The sequence below is a fragment of the Oryctolagus cuniculus genome, chromosome 3, assembly GCF_051225735.1.
Source record: "Oryctolagus cuniculus isolate XC-2025 breed Fujian yellow rabbit chromosome 3, ASM5122573v1, whole genome shotgun sequence".
In the NCBI taxonomy this organism is placed as follows: domain Eukaryota; kingdom Metazoa; phylum Chordata; class Mammalia; order Lagomorpha; family Leporidae; genus Oryctolagus; species Oryctolagus cuniculus.
In genome coordinates this window covers 4,054,909-4,068,279 of record NC_142869.1, presented here as the reverse complement: position 1 = coordinate 4,068,279, position 13,371 = coordinate 4,054,909, and the positions used below count along the sequence as shown (strand labels likewise).

Here is a 13,371-nt window from a genome sequence, read left to right as displayed (position 1 = left end):
GGGCCCCCAGCTGAGGCAGGCCATGCTGTGTCACCCTGATAAGGACCGTCCGCTCCTGATTTAGGGATCTCCTCTGCCCTGAATGCCACCGAGAGAGCCGCCCCGGTGTGGCTTTCCGCGGCACGTCGCGGGCCCTGCTGCCACGCGTGGCCCTCGTTCCCCTTGGCCCGGCTGAGTTTCTGTGCTCGGGTACGGCTGCCGGGATCTCCCTGAGTGGCTCCCTCCAGCGGGTTTGTGTTTCATAGTCCACAGATGATAGTGCAGAGAGACACACGCACACACCCCCCGCACCATTGTCGTAAACGCATTGCGGAAGTCCCTGGAAGGAACGGTGCACTGCAGAGCGTGGCTGTGGTCGCACGCGTCACTGTGGAGTCGCCGGGGGTGGCACAGCCTGACTTCAGCAAGGGGCCCATGGAGCTGCCTTTTTCCCCGCCCACCATCTTCCCTCTCCGTTTCCACCACGGCCTTCCTGAACATTCTAACTGAGTGTTCAGGATTGCGAGTTGCAAAACGGGGGCCAGGGTGGGCAAAAGTGGCGTCTCCCCTCCCGACGTCCAGAGCTGAGGCGGTGCACACGCTGCCCGGGTTAGCGAGCGGGGCAGGGCCGAGTGTGGGGCGGGCTGCGGTGTTCCCCACCATTCTGTGAGCCATGAGCCAGCAGGTGCACTGCTCACTGGGAGCAGACTGAGCTGGGGCCTCAGAGCTCGCCGGCTGCCCGGAACGGCCCACGGACCCTCTCCTCTCCACACTCCTCCCCAGCTTGTCTCCGGCCAGCTCCCTGCTAACAGGTCAGGCTGATAAAACCAGTGTTCTCGTGTTGGATGCACGAGACGATCGCATCGTAGCAGCAGTGGTGAAGAGTGACATCTGTCCTGCTGGGAAAGGCTTTGGCCACAGAGTGTTGATGGGGCCCTTCAGGGGGACATCTGGCCAGAAGCACCTGCTGTGTGGGGCCACACCCCACCCTGACTGGTGCAGTCAATGTGGCCTCCGTGCCTGCAGGCTGCTCACCCCGGGGCTGGGGGTCAAGGCCGCGTCGCGTGTCTGGGTTCACCATGTCATAGTCGGTGTCCTGTCTTCTCAGCTGACGTTTGTGACTCTTGCTTTGTGCAAAGGCAAGCACAACCAGGTGCAGCCTGCACAGCCTGCCTGTAGCCCCTCCCCACGTTTCAGTCACCCCGCCCGCCTGTGGGCTGCTCCGGGGCCTCGCAGTGCCCCGGGAGCGGGTTCAGACCAGCGTCCCCTTCACATTGGACATCTGAGGCAGCTTCCTGCAGTGGCGGGGCTGTGTAGGCGCGTCCCAGGCTGAGGCAGAGGAGCTGTGCCAGCACATCGGGGCCCCTGCGAGGTCTCCCCGTGGGCGCAGCAGTCACACAGAGACAAGGGGACCAGGGACGCGTGTTCAGGTTCAGGGCTGCGCACTGGCTGTCACCCTCATTTAAGGAGTCACAAAGTGACTGTGTGAAAGCCACACAGACCGTGAGTGCTCCATGTCTGATGGCATCGAATCAGCTGGCGCGGATGTGCCATAGAAAGGTGGGCGTGTGCCCAGCCGTGCCCAGGCCCGACACCCGAGGCTGCCGACTTTAGGCGCTGAAGCGTGCCACCACGCCAGCAGACGCGGGCTCCCCGCCCACCTGGCAGGCGCCTCCCAGGCATAGACCTGCCCTGACCTGTGCGGCCTTGCGTAGGGTCCGGAGTTTCCCACGCAGGCACCGCAGCTCTTTCTGTGACGTCGTGCAGGCTGCAATGTTTCCATCCCGGAAGACTGGACGAGAAGTGAGTGTCCCATCAGCAGTTTGGCCACCAGAATCCCAGGAAAAAGTGAGGGCTCACCGTCTGACTCGCTGAGGGATTTTCCCTCTGCTTGCCCTTTCAGACTCAGGAGATTTTTTTTAATTCTGTGGGTTGAGAATGTCAGAGGTAGGCACGTGGCCGCTCGGTTAGCCAGGATGGAAAGAGCCCCCTAGGAAGCTGGGCGCGCTGGTCCTGCCACACAGAATTCCACTCTTACATCCTCTACTCATACTCCTGTTTAACCGACCACTGGGAGCCTTAAAATATTAGAGGCATTCTTGATTCTTACTTGGATTTGACTTGGGCAGAGGCACCAGATATTCTTAATAAAACACCTGTGTCGGAGCCAGCACCGTGGCTTACTTGGTTAATCCTCCGCCTGTGGCACCGGCATCCCATATGGGCGCTGGGTTCTAGTTCCAGCTGCTCCTCTTCCAGTCCGGCTCTCTGCTGTGGCCCGGGAGTGCAGTGGAGGATGGCCCAAGTGCTTGGGCCCTGCACCTGCATGGGAGACCAGCAGAAGCTCCTGGCTCCTGGCTTCGGATCGGTGTGGTTCCAGCCATGGCAGCAATTTGCGGGTGAACCAACGGAAGGAAGACCTTTCTCTCTGTCTGTCTCTCTCACTGTCTAACTCTGTCAAAAAAAAAATAGGTAATTCTTTTAAAAAAAATGAAACACCTGTGTCGTTCACATCTGGGTGCAGACCAACAAACAGAAATTCAGATGCAACTTTTAAAAATGGTGGTGGGAGCCAGGAGTGTCACAGGAGAACAGCTGTGACAGCGGACAGGCCCAAGCATGTCATGTGATCTGCTGGTGGACGCACCCCGGGGGCAGGGCGGCTTGCGGCTCTCGGCGGTCTTCGGCAAGGTCATTTCCGCAGGACTGATGGGCGGAAGCTTCAAGGAAGTGGATCTTGGTTCTGGTGTTACACAGAGAACTCTGAAAACACTGCCTGCTGTGAGAGGCGGGGGTCCTTGACCCTGCAATGGGGAGCAGCGTGGTTGGGCTGTTACAGAGGGGGTGGGCTCTGGCAGTGTGGCACCGCCGTGGCCCTGGGGTTCCTGGCCTGACCAGGTGTAGGCTGTGTCCGGGGAGAGCTCCTGGGCTCTGAGGATTTCCAGGCCTGTGAAAACATGGCATCTCTCGGCACTGGCGCTGCATGGTGGCATTTGCTGGCTGTCAGCGTCCTCTCCAGTCCTGTAGCAAAGCTGGCACGGCTGATAAGAAGCCACCGGCCCTGCAGGCCCGTTCTGTGGCCCCGAGTCTGGTGGTCCTCGTTAGCCAGAGAACATTCATGCAAGTTTGCATCCAGTGCTAATTTCCCCGTTCCCCCAGTGAAAGGGCTGACGTAGAGAGAGGTTAAGTGGCGTTCTTGTCCGGGGTCAGGTTGCTGGTAGGTGACAGAACTGTCTCTTCATTCTCTGCCTCCAGCCCTTTCCACCAGCAGAACGCAAGTCTTTGAGGTGTGTGGAGCGGCTTTTGAATCTAGGAGTGGGGCCGGCTGAATAGCTTCCTTGATATTTCTCAGATTCCATGTGAGGACACTGGCTTTTAAATGGTTCCCAATATCTAGAAGTTGTGTAGCAAAGATCTTCCTTTAAAAACGCATGGCCAGCGTGGCTGTGCCCGGTGTTACCATACAGCAGGTGTGGTGAGATCCCGCACCCCCCAACCCCTCCCTGGGACCCGCGGGGATTGTCCCGAAGGTCTCCGAGGGATTTATTTCATCCTTCTGCCCTGGCTCCCGGGGCTCGGCTGAGCCGTCGCTCAGTACTGGAGGACGGTCTTGTAGAGGGTGGCTGTGTCATAGCAGAGAATGCGTTGTCCCTCACAGCTGCGTTGGCCGGACAGTCAGAGGCGAGGCCCTGGACGCCGAGCGATTTCATCCACTCCAGAGCTGCAGAGGTCACCTGGGACTTAGTTTCCCTTCAGTGCTTCAGAGGGGAACCTGGAATCTGGGCTCACTGGAGTCTTTCCCGACACACAGAGGGCCCCCCAGGGGCAGTGCCACTGCGAGGTTGAGCCCAGGTCCACAGGCTCTGCCCAAGAGGATTAGAGCCGTGGCGTGGGGGTCAGAAGCTACACCCAGGGTGTCAGGCAGGTGTGTCCCAAACACAGACTTAGCTGCAGCAGTTAGGGAATGTGAAACCCTCATGCAGCTCCGTTCTGTCTGCCGAAGACGTAGTGCAAAGCACGTATGTCATTTAATAAGACTCTGCAGATGCAGAGAGCACCAATCTTTCATTAAACGCTGCCTGGTTATGGCTCAGAACCCCAGTATTGGTGACGGAATTGGCCACAAAATGCGGTGGTGGTTTCCCATGGCCTGTGGACCACAGGTGTCACTCATCCTAGCCAGCTGCCGCCTACCTCGGGAGGATTCGTTGTTGATTAGTTGGTGTTCTGGAAGGCAGTCTGGAGAGGGAATAAAGACTGGTACGTGGCACTCTACCAGAAAGGTCGGGTCGCTGGGTGGAAGCCCCCGGTTAGTCTGTGAGCCTGTAGCTGTGCCAGCTTCCAGCAGTCTGGACAGTCTTTGGGCCATGTGGGGACTCTGCACATTACGACTGGGAGAACAGTGAGCTTCTTCACTGTGTCCGACTCTAAGCTGTCGGCGTCTTGGTACCACGTTGTCATCTTCCGTTACCCCCGGGGCACAGTCAGCACGGCGCGGTGTCAGGGCCCAGGAACTGTCACGGTCAGGGCAGCTTTCTCATCTGTGTTACTGGGAGTTTGCTGTAGGGGAGGGTGTAGGAAGACTCCCGAGAGCTGATTGGACAAGTGTTACTGTCACTTGTCGCTCCTGGATTTCCTTCTCAGAGCGTTCCACCGATGCGCCCAGTGCCAGTTCTTTGTTTAAATCTGGCAGCTACCCGGGAAAGGAAGGGGAATGAGAACTCCCCGTAGTCAGCTCGGTGAAAACTTCGCAACCAACACTCATTCTGATACTGCAGGGACTTCTTAATTAACTCCCTTATTACGGAGCAGTTGGCTGGTGCATCTGAATAGCTGAGCCCTTAATTATGGTGCAAGTAAACACACACACACACACACACACACAGGAATGAAAACCTCTGCTCGGGAAACAGGCCCAAAATGCAGTCGTTTGGACTCGGTTAGGGGACCCGTGGGTCTCGCGGCCCCTGCGCCGTGGGCCGTGGGAGACGCACGCATCCTGGCGGAGTTGCCTACTGCCCACAAACAGACCCGCTTTCCGAAGAGAGTTCCCAGGCTGTACCTCCAGCTGCCACTGAGTAGATCTGGGCTTACAGTAGACATTGAGAGCGTAGATTGGGCACAGCTGACTCAAAAGCCGCCCTGCCGGGTACAGTCCGGCCGCCACAAACACGCGCAAGCTGTCAGCGCTCTCTGATCCTTTGTAGGAGTCCTGCAGGTTGGAAATAAACAAAGATGAGTCGGTCACAGTGGGGGCGGCCAGAGCAGAGGATTTCCCATCATGTACAACCGGCGGACGAGATAAGGATTTGGGGCACTTTTTTTTTTTTTTTGAAAAGTCCACGCAAGCAGAAAGGGTTAGCGTTCGTATCTCTGAGAGTACGTGGAGCCCGGGACTCGCGGCCGCGTGGCCCTCAGGATGCACACAGCCCGCGGGGTGAGCAGATCGGGGGGAGGAGGGGGGACAAGCTGGTGCAGGGAGCCCCGTGCGCGCGCGCGCTGCCCGGGGCCCCTCTCGGGAGGCTCCACAGAGGGGCGAGGTGTTCACATCCCGGTACATAAAGAAGGAACTTCTCCAAGAAAGGGGGCTCCGGGCCTGAAAGTGAATGTAAGGTAAGTTTTCCTCTGAGGCATCCTGAGCTCCCGGGATGTCCAAGGAGACGCCCGGTACCAGGGGACAAAGCCTTCGGGCTCCCGGGTCTCTGCTCACGGCACAGCACACTTGGCTCTGACAGCCGCAGCCGCTGCCAGTGCCCCTGCCTCAAGTGCGTGTGTGTGGCGGAGCTCGGCGCCGTCTCTTGCCTGGCCCTGGAGGGGCTGGGTCAGCACGACAGAGGACCGGGGAGCAGCCCTGGGGCTGGAGTCCAGCTGGCCTGGAAAGCCTGGTCGGCGGACTTTCAGAAGGGCCTCGCTTCCGCCCTGCAGTCCCTGTCTTGAAGGGTTCCAGGTGTCTGTGCCCTCAGCAGTGAAACGGTGACCCTCTTAGACCAGTGTCCCTGAGCTGGGTCTGCAACCAGAACTGCCTGGCTTTTGTCTTCCTCGCTATTCTAACTCCTCGTCTGCTTTTTCTAAAAATTCACTTTCATGTCAGTGGAAAGGCAGAGAGACAGGGCTCTTCCATCTGCTGGTTCACTCCCCAAACGCCCACTACAGCCAGGGCTGGGTCAGGCCAAGGACGGGAGCCTGGGTCTCCATCCAGGTCTCCCACGTGGGTGTCAGGGTCATCACCTGCTGCCTTCCAGGAGGCACGTGATCAGGAAGCTGGATCGGAGCAGAGCATCTTGGACGGGATGGAGGACGGGGCGTTCTGAGCGGCAACTTAACCACGGCGCCAAATGCCTGCCCCTCTCACCTACTATTTACTTATTTATTTTTAGATTTATTTATTTGAAAGGCAGAGTTACGGAGAAAGAGACAGAGAGGGCTTCTGTTCACTGGTTCACTCCCCAGATGGTCGCAATGACCAGGGCTGGGCCAGGCCAAAGCCAGGAGGCTGGAACTTCCTCTGGGTCTCCCACGTGGGTGGCAAGGGCTCAAGTACTTGGTCATGTTCTGCGTTCACAGATGTATTAGCAGGGAGCTGGATCGGAAATGGAGCAGCCGGGACTTGAACCGGCGCCCATATGGGATGCCGGCACTGCCAGCAGTGGCCCCAACCTGCTGTGCCACAAGGCACCTGCTTTTCAGACTGTAGCCTGCACACGTGTTCTGTCACAGACTCCGTGGATGCACACTGCAAGCTCGCTGTGTGACGTTGGGGCCACATGCAGCCCCCCATGTTTGCACCGGCTTCCTGCTGTAGTCAGGGGTTCTGGCCGAGGGCACCTCCCTTCCTCCCGACACCCGGAGTAGTGAAACTCGGCCATGTCCACGGCATGGAGGCTTCGCTCCTCTGCCTGACGCTGTGAGACCAAAGGCCGCGTTGACAGCTCAGAACCTGGCCTGTGTAAAAGCAGCCGCCCGGGAGGATGAGGCCACCTGGCTGCCCTTCTGTTTGAGCTCTGGAGACGTGTCTTCTACCACACCTGGCGGCTGGGAGGACCAAGTCCAGGGCAGCCCGCGCCTTCGTCCTGAGGCCTCTCCTGGGGTATAGTCGGCCCCTCCCTCGCTATTCCCCAGCGTGTGTGGGGGTGGGAAGGGGGACAAACCCAAGCTCCCCCCCTTCTTCATCACCTCCCATAGGCGCCCGCTCCAAACACCATCACGTGGGGCCTAGGGCCTCAGCGTATGATGGGGAGGGGGAAGAAGGTCCCTAAAACCAGGAGCTCTTCTGTTCCTGTCTAGGGGCAGGGTTAGTGTCCGGGCCCCTACACTCAGTGCCGTTTAAGGCAGGCAATTGCTGGGCTCGGTCTTGCAGGTCAGAAACCGCGTGTAGATCTCGCCTGTTGGGTGCCTCGGCTCCCAGAGTGTCAGCCGCTGTTGCAGCGATCCACCCACCACCCTGGCTCACCGTGTCCTGCAGGCATTGAGGTGGGGCTGGTGTTTCTGTCTCCCCGAACGGGGAAGCTGGTTGAAGGGAGCTGAGGGATTTGCCCAAGGCCAGCAGCGGGAGGGTGCATTGGAGACCCGTCTCTGGACCTGGAAGTCTGCGTTTTGCTCTGCTCCAACTGCAGACAGCTCCAGGGTGTGGAGTGTGGAGCAGAGCCTCCTGCAGGCCGGTGGCTGTCAGCCCCACAGCCCCAGAGGAGCCTCCCCCTCACCAGCGCCCTGCAGGGGGCTGTGTCCACCACGCCCCACCGTCTCCCTCAAGAACTGGGAACAGCGGTTCCTAGCCATCTTTTCTCGGGAGCCACTGTTCAGGATCGTCAGATGGCTTCCTTGCCAGCAAACTTGCCGTCTCGTGTGCGTGTGAGCACACACTGTGATTCCTCCAAACAAAACACCCAGACGTTTAGAACACACGGAGCTGGAGGAGACCAGGCTGCCCCGAGGGGGCGGCCGTCTGCACGTGGTTTTGGACGCTGAGGTGCCTTGAACCTGCTTTCCGCGTTCAGACTAAGGATGGCGAAATGTCTCCTTTATCTTTGGGATGAGAAGGGTGAGCGTTTTTAAGGTCTGTTTGCAGTTGGTGGGAGGAGACAGTGACGGAGCTCCCCCCCCCGGCCCCGCCTCCTGTCATTCCTCTGCATTACTGAATTGCGGATTTGATCATTCCTCAGATTCTGCCTCCCCTGACCGCTCCATCCCATCGGCTTCCCTGGCTGAGTCTCATTTAGTGAGATGTGTTATTAGTGCCCGGGAGAAGGCGTGGTTTGGATAGGCTGTGTGTTTGTTTAGTGATCCTCCCTAGTCCCCTCCTGCGTCTCACGTCCGCCCCTTTCTCATCCCGGATGCGTAACAGACCCTTGGTGCTAAGCCCAGGGTGTACCGCCAGTGACAGAAGCGGGTGCAGTGCGGACTTCAGCCAAGCTCACACGCACGACTCATCCTGGGCTTCCTTTGTACATGGGACATGGAGAAAATTGGCCATTTGTCTGTGGGGTAATGGGCTTTGCCGCAATATGAAAATCCATCCAGTGGTTACCTTCAATGACATTGTATCAGAGTTCATGAAAAGCCCCCACTGCACGCCGTTTAATTCTATTTAATTTTTTAAGGGGGCAAAAAAAAAAAAAAAAAAGCAAAGGGAAAAATGTGTGTTAGTTTCTCTTGAGCTGATTTCTCTCTGCTGCTTCTTAAAAGTGCCTTTCTAGTGGCCACACAGCGATGTGATCGTTATCCGCCGCCTCGCCGCCCCGCCGCCCCTGCGTGCAGTAAAACACAGGGAAAAGAGCGCGCGCGCACGAGGCCAGGGGGGCCTGTGAAGTATGACTCCCCAGCCCGAGACTCATTGCCTGCGATTCGTAGCGCTTGACAGTAATGATCTTATTACAGTACTGTGGACCTTGAAGAGATTTCATGAGGAGAGTAGAAGGACGAACCTCCGTGTAATCAAGTGGCGCTGCATATTCCACGCGTTTTTGATCTCACGCTGATTGGGCACAGTTTTAGCCCATCTTCTAGTCAATTATGCATGGCCCCTGTGCTCCTCGGATAGGCAGCAACATTGATGGCTGGTGCCTGGGCCCTGGCAGGCTGCCAGGGGTTTGAAGTGCCTTGCACACCGTCCTCGCGGGGTAAGTGCTTTTTAGTTGGAATTGATTATCTTTCTTTGGGCTTTGCTTAATAGCCAAACCGCATTTGGAGAGGGCTTCAGGTGAAAAAATGGACACATTAGCCATTTAGAGCATCCGAACTCCTAGTCGATTTTTAGGCTTCCCTCGTCCCCATCTAATTTCTGCTTAATGATACGATGTTTGATAATATTTAAGACCCCTCGCCTGCACCGGCCGCTGCGCACACACGTCGGGTGCCGAGGACTGGCTCAGTTCCGGGGCCGCCGCGTGCAGGTTCCTGATTAATCCGCAGGAGGCTGTGGGCTTTGAAGGGATCTGTCCGTTAGTGTCTGACTCGGCGGAAAAGCATTAATTATCTAACGAGATTTCCATCGCAGGAAAACAGGAGATGAATTCTTCGTGCAGCCGACCAGCGAGCCCTCAACAGCAGCGGGGCCGAGGGCGGCGTTGCTGGGTTTGGGGGCACACAGCTGTGCCCTGCACCCCAAAGGGTCAGATCAGCGCTGTCTTTGGGACGTTTCAGCCCCCGGGGTCATTGGAAGGGGTGCAGTTTGTGTTGGTTTTTTTTTTCTACCACAACGCTCTTGATACTGCCCACCACGAAGGTTACGCAATTCAGCAAGTGATTGTTTCAGCAAAACCTGCTGTAAACCAGGCTCGTGCCCCTCGTGCTGCGCCTCTCAGACTCGGCCTACATGTCGTCGCAGGTTCACTAAATAGGAAATTTCCCAAGTTCTTTCTCCGTGTGTGTGCGTTCGCATGCGCCTGTCTGCAAGGATAAGGAATGGCTGCCCCCAGAGTAGATGTGGGAGGGTTCTGGACATCGGTCTTTTTTTTTTCCTTTTTGACAGGCAGAGTGGACAGTGAGAGAGAGAGACAGAGAGAAAGGTCTTCCTTTGCCATTGGTTCACCCCCCCCCCAAGTGGCCGCCACAGCCGGCGTGTTGCGGCCGGCGCGCTGCGTTGATCCGAAGCCAGGAGCCAGGTGCTTCCTCCTGGTCTCCCATGCAGGTGCAGGGCCCAAGCACCTGGGCCATCCTCCACTGCACTCCCGGGCCACAGCAGAGAGCTGGACTGGAAGAGGAGCCACCAGGACAGAATCCGGTGCCCCGACCGGGACTAGAACCCGGGGTGCCAGCGCTGCAGGTGGAGGATTAGCCTAGTGAGCCGCGGCGCCGGCCCAGATGTGGGTCTTAGTTCACCACGAGCAAGGGTCTGAGCCTGGCAGTGAGGAGTGAGACGCCCAGCCCATATCCAGCGGCGTCTCACCAGCTCGTGTGAGGCTCCCTAATCAAACAGGTAGCTTTGTCCCAGTCCTTCACTTTCATTTGGGTCAGTCAAGTTTTCTGCAGGTGGGAATCATTTTTCCCTTCGGCCATCTCTGTGCAGGAGCTCTGATCCATGTCGTAGGCGTGGCTACCGCGCAGCCCCAGAAGTCGCCAGAATCGCTGACTTGATGTGCCAAACGAGTGTGCCTGTGTGGGCACGCACACACACAGAGGCAAGGGTGAGTGTGGCCACCTCCTGACCCTTAGCCGTGTGTCAGAGACCGTGACTGCACACCTCTCGTGTGTCTGCCCGTAATTCTCAACAGGTGCCATCACCCGTGGATTCACAGCTGGGGAAGTCCAGAGTGGTGAAGTCTGGACTCCCTTGCTCAAGGCCACAGGCACGGAAGCTGGCAGGCCCAGCCTCCAAGGCCGGCCGTGGGCCCGATGCTCACAGCCGCCATTGAGCTCCCCCCCCCCCGCCCCGTCTGCCTTCCCCCTGGTCTCCCCTTCACGCCACATCTCGCCTGATCTAGGACTTTTTCTGCGGATTACATTCACGTAACAAAAAAAAAGGGTTTGACGACAGGCTATGAAGAGGGTAGTGTTGGGATCGGTACGTGGGTCTTGGAGCCACGGAGCTCTCGCTGCGTACCCACGACTGCGCTCTGACCTGACAGTGCTTGGAAAGTGATCAGATCCTTCATTGGCAAGCGACCCGAGTTTGAAAGGCTGGCATTGTAGGAAGCTGCGCCCGTTACGCGGATCTGTTTTCAGCCTGGAAGTCCTAAGCTGAACAGGAATCCAACCCCCATCAGAGCGTGAACTTGAGGAGACAGTGTCACCGCGGAGCGCAGGGTAGCTCTTGGGATTAACATATAGTTGCCCTGAGCAGGCCAGTTAGTTAATTAAACAGCTGAGTTTTTGTGATGTTCCCCCTCCCCCACCCCGGGAGCCTCAGCGGGAGGTGAGCAGGACCCTCTGGCTGCAGGAGTCCTGCTGGGGCTCTCAGGCTGTCAGGGCCCTGCGGTGCTCCAGTTTGGGGCAGGTTTTTCTTGAGCAGGGGCCGCCTACATGATTGTTAGCTCAGGGCGGGGCAGGGGTGGAGCTGACGACCTCCCAGGCTCAGGGAAGGGACCCAGCACCCCCAGTCCACTCGTGGGAGGGAGGAAACAGCCACCCCTGTTGTGGCCTTTCTAGACCAGGCCACCTCACCATCAGTGGTGCCAGGCTGTCCGTGGTGGCGGCCGGCTCCTTTGCTTCTGGACACCGGAGGTTAGTGTGTGCCTTCCTGTGTCTGGTCGCCCGCTGACGCGCCTGCCGGCCCTGGAGGGCTAGGTTCTAATCCCTTCCCTTGATGATTGCATTGGCAGCCAACACCCAGTTCCTGCTTCCAGTTTCTCCCCACCCCAGCCCACCCCACCGCCGGGACCAACAAGTGCATGGTGTGACCGGGAGGGAACATGGCAGAAGCCCTGACTCTGTGTGGAGGTGCCCAAGGCTGCAGGGCCACTTGCTGAGAGGGGGAACTCGGGGTCTCCCTGGACACTGCGGGGATGGGCAGGGGTGGGGGTGGGCTCCCAAGGGCAGCCTGGGCCTTTCCTATACTCCAGCATTGGCGTCCAGCTCCACCCCACCCCACCCAGCCTCTCATTCTACTCCTCCTCGGCCCTTGGTTGTCCCTGTCTCCTCGTGTTTTCTCTCTCCCTCCTTTCCCACCTGTATTTTAACCTGCCATTTTTCCTCCCTTACTGTCTCGTTCTCTTCCCTTCTCCTCTCCCCCCAACCTTTGAGCTTTTTTTTTTTTTTTAATTATGACAAAATGCTCAGGGCGGCTTTCGGTGTGCAGCTGAGTGGCGCTGACTCCACTCCACCCCCACGGCCGCCGCAGCACAGACGGAAGCGGAGCCCACGCCGCCCGCCGCCCGCCGCCCGCCGCCTGTCCCGTGAGCCTGCCTCCCCCAGCCTTGTCTGGTCAGGAACGCGACACTCTTGCCCCTCGGGTGCGGCTTGGCTCCCTTGGCGCTGTAAGCTCTGGCGGAGCACTGCCTGCTCGCGCCCATCCTTCTGAGCGCCGAGCGGCACTCGGTGCTGCGTGGCCGCCCCGTGGTCAGTCCATTCGACCATCAATGGACACGTGAACGCTTCCCACCGTCCGGCTATCGTGAGCAGTGCTGTGTGGGCCTCTGGCATACCAGGGTCTGGCTGAGTCTTGTGGTAGGGCCACTCACACTCACACGTATCTCAGCTGGGTGGGGGTGTAGCCTCACATGTACCCGGCACTCACACGTACCCGGGCGGGGTGGGAGTGTAGCCTCACACGTACCCGGGCAAGGTAGGGGTGTAGCCTCACATGTACCCGGCACTCACACGTACCCGGGCAAGGTGGGGGTGTAGCCTCACATGTACCCGGCACTCACATGTACCCGGGCGGGGTGGGAGTGTAGCCTCACACGTACCCGGGCAAGGTAGGGGTGTAGCCTCACATGTACCCGGCACTCACACTCACACGTACCCGGGCAGGGTGGGGGTGTAGCCTCACACATACCCAGTACGCACACTCACACGTACCCGGGGGGGGGGGGGTGTAGCCTCCAGTGTCCTCCTCAGTGGTACGGCCCCTCACGCCTTCCCAGTGGGGAATGCCTCTCCGTCTCCCTGTGCCTGTGCCCCAACCCTCTTGTGCAGGTACTCAGCCTCCCCGCCGAGATGGAGTCAACCTTTTAGGCTCCTTAACAGCCGCAATAACTTAAATTTTTTAAAAATATATATAAGCATCACCTCTTTCTTGAAAAAATAAAACCAGGGTAACAAACACTCCCTACCATGAGACGTGGGTTGGGCCTGGTTCCCCGTGCCTGCTCCGCCTCGCTCCAGCATGGGGCGGGGCTTCAAGGCCGCAGGGCCAACGCACCCTGGAGACGGCGCTCTGCTCCCCGAGCAGCCCGCCCTTGCCCGTCCAGTGTGGGCGTCCACCATGGCAGCCGTCTGGGAGGTCAGCTCCCCATC

The 13,371-nt window shown here is 58.5% G+C and overlaps 1 protein-coding gene across 21 annotated transcripts in view; it reads left to right on the top strand.

Moving 5' to 3' along the window:
- The window catches only part of AGAP1 (ArfGAP with GTPase domain, ankyrin repeat and PH domain 1), a 514,165-nt gene that overhangs the window by 389,687 nt on the left and 111,107 nt on the right, over positions 1 to 13,371 (top strand). The window lies entirely within an intron of this gene.